The sequence below is a fragment of the Eumetopias jubatus genome, unplaced genomic scaffold, assembly GCF_037043125.1.
Source record: "Eumetopias jubatus isolate StellerSeaLion01/CBP00866 unplaced genomic scaffold, mEumJub1_p1.0 scaffold_2, whole genome shotgun sequence".
Taxonomy (NCBI): domain Eukaryota; kingdom Metazoa; phylum Chordata; class Mammalia; order Carnivora; family Otariidae; genus Eumetopias; species Eumetopias jubatus.
This window is the reverse complement of record NW_028274808.1, coordinates 99431292-99438924: the sequence shown is the minus strand read 5'-3', so window position 1 is coordinate 99438924 and position 7633 is coordinate 99431292.

The following is a 7633-nucleotide window of genomic DNA, read 5'->3' as shown; positions in this document are numbered from 1 at the left end:
TTCATGCTGCTTATAATTCAGTGAAAAAGAAAGTGTTAAATATATTAAAAAAAAATAAACAGTAGTTAAAGATGTTAAAAAGCTAAATACCATGAGGGAAACAAATAGACACAAAGATGGAATTATCAGAAGTGGGGAGTGAAGATCCATTTTATATGGAGTGGTCAGGCAGGATCTCTCTGAAGATATTATCAGCATTTTCTTAGGGAGGAGAAAAATGAAGGTCTGGTGGGCTGAGTGAGAAGAACTGAAACCAACACACTGAGGATGGATACACTTTTTCTGCTACTATGTGAAACAATACCAGGAACATATTTTCCTTTCTCTATGTTGAAAATGCTGATACCAAGCAAAGGTAACTTACATACTTATTCCAGGAGGTACCTGCTTCTGGAAGAAAAGACTATGAACCAAGGAACATCTTACTTATCAAGATGACATCTTTCTCACCAGGATTTGCTGCAAAAACCCTTGCTTCCCGTGCCCATCCATCTTAAGCTATTAAATCATAAAAGCTACCAAAGCTCCATCAGTATTCTCTTTGTGAGGCTTATCTTAAAATCGCAGAGGCTATGTCCTAATTTTCCAAATTGAGAAACTTCTATGGGACTGTCAAGGTGGTTCTCACCTCCCCACCTCCATGCCAAAATAAGTCTCATAGCCTTGCTTTTCTGGTGGCCTTTTGGGCAATCAATAGATGACAGCGAAAGGCAATAATCACAGAAATGGTAGGTGGAGAGCCCAATCTCTAACCTAGAGCTACGAGGAGCTAAGTCTTTATATCTACTCCCATATTCAGCCTCAGCCCAAAGCCCAACATTTTTTTTAATTACCGTATTTTCTTATAGTTCTTTCTCCCCTCTAAAAAAACAATGATCCTCTAAAATCAACTTTTTACTTGGGTCATGATTCTATCTTTTCCCAATTCCTGAGGAGGAGGCTTTTCTTTGGTTCTAGCATCTTTAGTCACTTAATTGGAACTATTTTTAATATTCAAAAAATGCATTTCAAAAGCATAAACATTTGTTAAAACTGTGTATAGTAAAATCTCAGGATGAAATTCAAATTGTATAGCCTGAAAATTGTAACCTGTCTCACTTCTGAAAAATGGGCCTGTTCTGTGGCTCTGGACAGAACAGGCTAAGTGGGGAAAAGAGATAAGTAAAACCAATTGAGTTTAATAGAAATTAGTGGGAACTGTGGACAACTGCAGAGTGGAATGTTCCATCTGAAAGTGGGCAAGCTCCACTTAGTGCCAGCAGATTTTTGCCATGTGGGCAGAGGGCCAATTTTGTCGGATACTTTGAGAGCTAGGTTTACCTAGCTCTCTCTCTCTCTCTTTTTTTCTTTTAAATGTGGGCAACTAACAGGTATTTGAAAACTACTCTGCTTGCCAGACAAAACCCAAGGGTAGGATTCAGCCACCAGTTGCAGCCTCTGCCTGCTCAAAGTTGGTTTATTGACTCTGCCCTAGGCAACTCCTCAGTCCTGTTTCCTTAGCCTCTCTCATGGTGTTTATTTAACTTTAAGTGCTTCTCTTTTCTCTGTACCTATTCAAATATACCATTCTTCAAGTTCTAGGTCAATTTTGACTCCTTCTTTCCTTTCGCTCCTGCTTCAGTAACACTCTCTGCTGGGCTAATGTGTATTTATTAACTGATGATCTAATTTGTGACTTTTTCATATACTACTTTCAATTTTCTCATTAGTTCTGCCAAGATTTTTTATTAGAGATGAAACTTCTGTGGAAAAGATCTCAGAAGATTTGTAGTCCAGTCCCTCAATATGTAAAGACTTGGAAATGGTAAGTAAATCCCTTAGCATCATGTTGGTAGTTGGTTAAAGATTTCAGAGGCTTTTTAAAATTGCCTTGAGTGTAGTAGGTATTGGATACATGTATTTGATTGAATAAAAAATGTCTGTCATCGTAATAAATTCCTCCTTAGACTTTTGTTTTATTTTTTTTAAAGAGCATTCTTTTTTTTAAGATTTTTATTTATTTATTTGAGAGAGAGAATGAGAGAGAGAGACCAGTGAGAGGGGGGAGGGCCAGAGGGAGAAGCAGACTCCCTGCTCAGCAGGGAGCCCGATGCAGGACTTGATCCTGGGACTCCGGGATCATGACCTGAGCTGAAGGCAGTCGCTTAACCAACTGAGCCACTCAGGCACCCTAGACTTTTGTTTTAATATCTTAACATTTAAACACAAAATTGCAGATTCAGCAATGAAATCATGTTTTATAAAGCGTTATCTATAAACTGTAATCTTCTTCTAAAAAATGGGTTGTTTTTATTTCTCAAAAAAAGAAAAAAGAAACACCCAAAACAATGGTCTGTGTTTGCATTCCATGTTAAGCTGAGGAAAATGAGTGCAAATTGCTTTTGTTTGTAAGATGCAGCTGTGCCTCTTTTGAGTTTTAGAGGCAGTTTCCATTGGAGGAAGCATTTTTCCTTCAGAATTTTGAAGTTGCTTATCCGTTCAAAACGTTGTTACTTAATTTTTCCCTAGGTGATTAAATTCAGATTTAACCTGAGCTAAGATTTTAAAATATTTGCTCCAATCTGGAGAATTTAAGGGGACAATGTTATCCTAGCCAATACTATCCTACTAAAACATGCAAAACAATTATCATGGAAATGTTGGTCATAATGTTTAGGCAGAAGAAAATGTATCAGGTACATACCCCTCAGTTCACTGCATATTATCTCCTTTTTTTTTTTTCTTCTAGGCCCTCTTTTATTTAATGAACATATTCCTATTTATGTTATGACAATCCCTTGTCACAGTTCTCTTCCTGTATAGGCAACCACCACTAAAAGGTGACTATGAATACCTTTGTCACCTCCCCCGTTAAAAGATGAGTTCTCTGTCCTTATCTTGCATCTGAGTTGACCTGTGACCAACTATGTGATTCCAATTATGATGGAAGTGATACTGTGCAAACTCTAGGACTCACCTTAGGAGTCCTGGCAGCTTCTGTACTGATCTTAAGATTTGACTACCTTGTGGGAGAAACCACATAGCCCCTTGGAGTTCCATGAGCGGGAGAGCATTCCAGCTGAGCCAAGCCTTCTACTGTCTCTACCAATATTTCAGAAATGTGAACAGAGAAGTTTTGCACACTACTGACCCCCTCAGCCACCAATGTAAAACATCAGATACCTTCTGTGGACACCACATGAACATACCTGTAACCTACTCCAGCCATGCCTGAATTCCTGACCCACAGAGATGGGAGCAAAATGAATGATTGCTATTTTTAGCCACTAGGTTTTAGCATGGTTTATTACTTGACGAAAGATAACTGGCACAGCACCATTCTATTGTATTTAATGGGTATCTTTGTTTCCTTGATTTTAAATTACCTGTTCATATTTGATGCCACCTTTTTTTTGAAATATTTTTTTAAAAGATTTTATTTATTTATTTGACGGAGAGAGAACGCGAGCACAAGCAGGGGGAGCTGCAGGCAGAGGGAGAGGGAGAAGCAGGCTCCCTGCTGAGCAGAGAGCCCAGCAGAGAGCCCCACGTGGGGCTTGACCCAGGACCCTGGGATCATGACCTGAGCTGAAGGCAGACGCTTAACTGACTGAGCCACCCAGGCGCCCCTGATGCCACTTTTTTATTAGGTTTGCTGACCTCTTGTTTTTCAGCAGCTGGTTGTGCATCTACAGATTAATCCCTTGTTTTAGACATTACAAATATCTTTGTCCATTCTTTCATTGGTCTATTCATTTTCTTCATGGTGTCTATTCTTGAACAGATATTTTTATTTTAGTCTAATTAATTAATTTCTTTCCTGATGTACTTTTGAAGTTTAAGAATTCTTTCACTGCTGCTAAGTCACAAAGGTATTTATCAGTACTCCTTCTATAACTTTATATTTTTGCTTATCTCACTTCAATATTTCTTCTGCCTAGCATGAATTCTTACATGTGGTGTTGGACTGGAATCTCATTTTCTTTTTCTTCATATAGGGAACCCTTCCCCTTATTCCACCCCCCCCCACAAAAAATCTGCCAAACAATGTGTCCTTCCCTCGATGTGTGATGTCCCTTTTATCTTATAGTAAGTTATATACAATATACCTCTAAAGTCTGTTCTCCCCCATTAACATATTTTTTCTGTTCTTTATTCTTTTTTTTTTAAGGTTGATTTAGCTATTGCCAGAATGGTATTCTTTGTATAAACTTTAGAATATGTTGATCTTCTTTATTAAAAAAATTAACTGGAATTTTTATTTAGATTATGTTGAATTTACATTTTAATTTGGGATGAATTGACACCTTTGCAATTTTAAGTCAAGAGTAGGCAATTCCGTTTACTTATTCAGAGCATCATCTTTCATCTTACATTAAAAAAATATTGGGGTGACTGGATGGCTCAGCCAGTTGAGCAGCCAACTCTTGATTTTGGCGTGGGTCATGATCTCAGGGTTCTTACCCCACGGCAGGGTCCTCTGCTCAATAGGGAGTTAATTTGTAAATATTATATATCATGTTATTGTGAGCAGTATCTTAATTATTATTATACTTTCTGGTTAGTGTACTGGTCACCATTTGCTACATAAGGAACAACTAGAAAAATATCTAGGGCATGAAGAGGTAAGTATTTTCCACTCCTGTATTGTATTGGCTTGGGTCACTCACTCAGTGGAGGGGCAGGGGATCCCAAGGTTTTAGACTTCTTATGGTGGAAGTCGGAAGCTCCCAGATGGCTAAGTGGAAACAAGCAATGCTCTGAGCTGGCATACACACGACATACACACTCACTTCTGTCCATATTTCAGTGGCCAAAGCACATGGTCTAGTTTAATATCCATTGAGCAGGAAAGCATATTCTCCTATGAAGGTAGTTCAGTGGGAATGAAAAATTGAAGAGTAACCGCATCAAACACAATTAGCCAAAATTAGCTTTCTAAATAGGCGTAATGAGTTGAGATCATCATGCTGTTTGATAAAAAGATCATTTGACGGTGTTTGGTTTCAGTTAGGGAAATTTCAACGTTATACATATATAGTTATGTGCATTAAGTTTAATGAATTCTTAGCTTTATTCCAAAAGTATTTTCACTTTTTTAAAAAAGTTATTTATTTTAAGTAATCTCTATAGGCATTATGGGGCTTGAACTCAGGACCCCAAGATCAAGAGTCACATGCTTTTCTGACTGAGTCAGCTAGGCGCCCCAAAAAGTATTTTCATTTTTAAACATGTTATTGAACATTAAGCAGCTTAGATTATAGAGAAGATAATTTTATGAACTAATTGTTAATTGTGATCTACTTTTACACAATATTTGCTGCATGTTTTAGGATATTTCTCACTTTATGCTGTAGTCAGTTTTGCACGTGTATATATATATATAAATGTATGTATTGACTTTCCCTTGGGGGGAGCAGTGAGAAAACGTATCTATCACCTAACCAAAAACCCATGGACCCAAGGGTTTCTCAATTTGATGTTAAGCAGCTTAATAGAATTATATATTCCCATGTGTTTCAGCAAGTCTATTATTGCTAGTCATAAAGTGAGTACTTTACTATATTTTTAATTAAAATGAAATAATCTAGATAAATCAATCCTAGTAAAACAAAAAAATAGCAAATATGCTTAAATTTGATGTAATAAAATATCTTTTACTAGTAAGTCTACAGTGGTAAGAAAATATCCTCTGACTTCATTGTTGCATATTTAATATACTATTGTTCTTAAATACTATTGCATAAGAAGTTCAGTGTGAGTTGTTTTATTTAGGAAACTGGTTTAACTGAATTGCCTGAAACAGTCTTATATTCTTATACTGAACTTTACGATTCTATCTTATTTATTTTTTTATTTGCCTTATGTATTTCTATAAATAGACATATTTGTGGGCTTTAGGAATAATCTCCAGACCCAAATGAAGATATATTTATTTATGTAATATATTTCAGCATATTTTGTAAAGAATTTAGGTCTTTTATCAATTCAATATATGTGTGTGTATATATATATGTATATATATACATATATATTACATTGAAGGCATTATCAAGTACCATCTAAGCATAATTTTCGTATGTATTCTATATGAAACATATGCTTACATGCTTACATGGTACTTGCTAATGCCTTTGGATAGAGAAGACTAGTGAAACACCTTAAAACAACAGCAAACAATTCTAGAAATACAAACATATCTTTGAACAACAACAAGAAATCTGTCATGGAACCATCAGTCATTTTTTAGCAATAATTTGGGGAGCACTGGAGGCAGTAACCTGAATCCATGTGTTTTCAGTCAAGGGAGGCATAAGGAAAAGCACAAATTCTGGGAATTAGATTAATTTAGTAATAGTAAGTGTAGCCTGCGAAATTCAAACTGCCCCAGAATCTTTCATGATGACGTTGAGCATTTGAACGTCAAAAGCCCGACATGTCTACTTAGGCAAAGAGACGGTATTCCTAAATCTGCAGCCTCTATCAGGTGCCTTGAAAGGAAGAATCTGGAACATTAGGTCTAAGTTGTAAGGTCTTATATACGCCTGGAGTTTATATCTCCAATAGTATGTTATGAAAACCCCTTTCATTGTCACTTCTTTCGAAAGTGCTAAAGATTGTTTTGGTTAAATCAATATTGCAAATTTTTTTACACTTGAAAAAAAGAAATAAACACTAATATAATCCTTTGATGGCATTGCTTTCCAGAGAATAAAATATTATCTTGTTCAATATCTTTGATAGCTTTCATTTTTCCAAAGAATAATAATATTTGATGACAATGACTGTAAATAATGCTAGAGACCAAAAATCTATTCATCTATTGAATGGGCACGAGTGTTTTAATCTGAGAAAACAATATATTTTAGACCTTCTCCAGTTTCGGTCTTTACCATAGTACTCCTTTGTGTTTCTGTAAGATTTAATACCAAATTGAGGGGCGCCTGGGTGACTTAGTTAAGTGTCTGCCTTCGGCTCAGGTCATGATTCCCGGGCCCTGGGATCGAGCCTCATGTCCGGCTCCCTGCTCATCGTATCTTTAAAGTGCTGAGTCAACAAATGACAAAACCGTTTTACTTTCTTTCCGTGGCAATGTATGGATTCTAATTCACACGTACCTTTGGGACATTGCTACTGTTTGTATACTTCATCAGCAACATTCCAATAGAGCATTAAATTGTACTATTTCTGCTTTATTATTACTGACAGGATTAGAAAAAAATAAGTGTAAATGTGCTGTATATGATAATTATTTCAATACAACCAATTTGTAAAATTACAGATTGTTTGCAAAAAAATTATCTTTAAATTTGCAAAATACTGTTGTTTATTGTTTCTTAATCTTCTGTGCTTTACGAATAGCTGTGATTTCTTTGCCTTGGCTTAGAAGCAGTCCAAACTGAAACTGGCTTTATTTCAACACTTCAAAATGAATTCCACCAAATGGAATATAAATTGAATTGCTCTCAGGAATAAAATCACTTAGCTGCCATAAATCACAATTTGAGATTTTAAAGAGCAAAACATTCTGATAAGTGTGTGTGTGTGTGTGTGTGTGTGTGTGTGTGTGTTCCTGCTTATGTACCAGCAGGAAGAGTAATACATGATTGACTGAACTCTGAAATTCACTTGGAATTCTACTTTTGCTGGAATG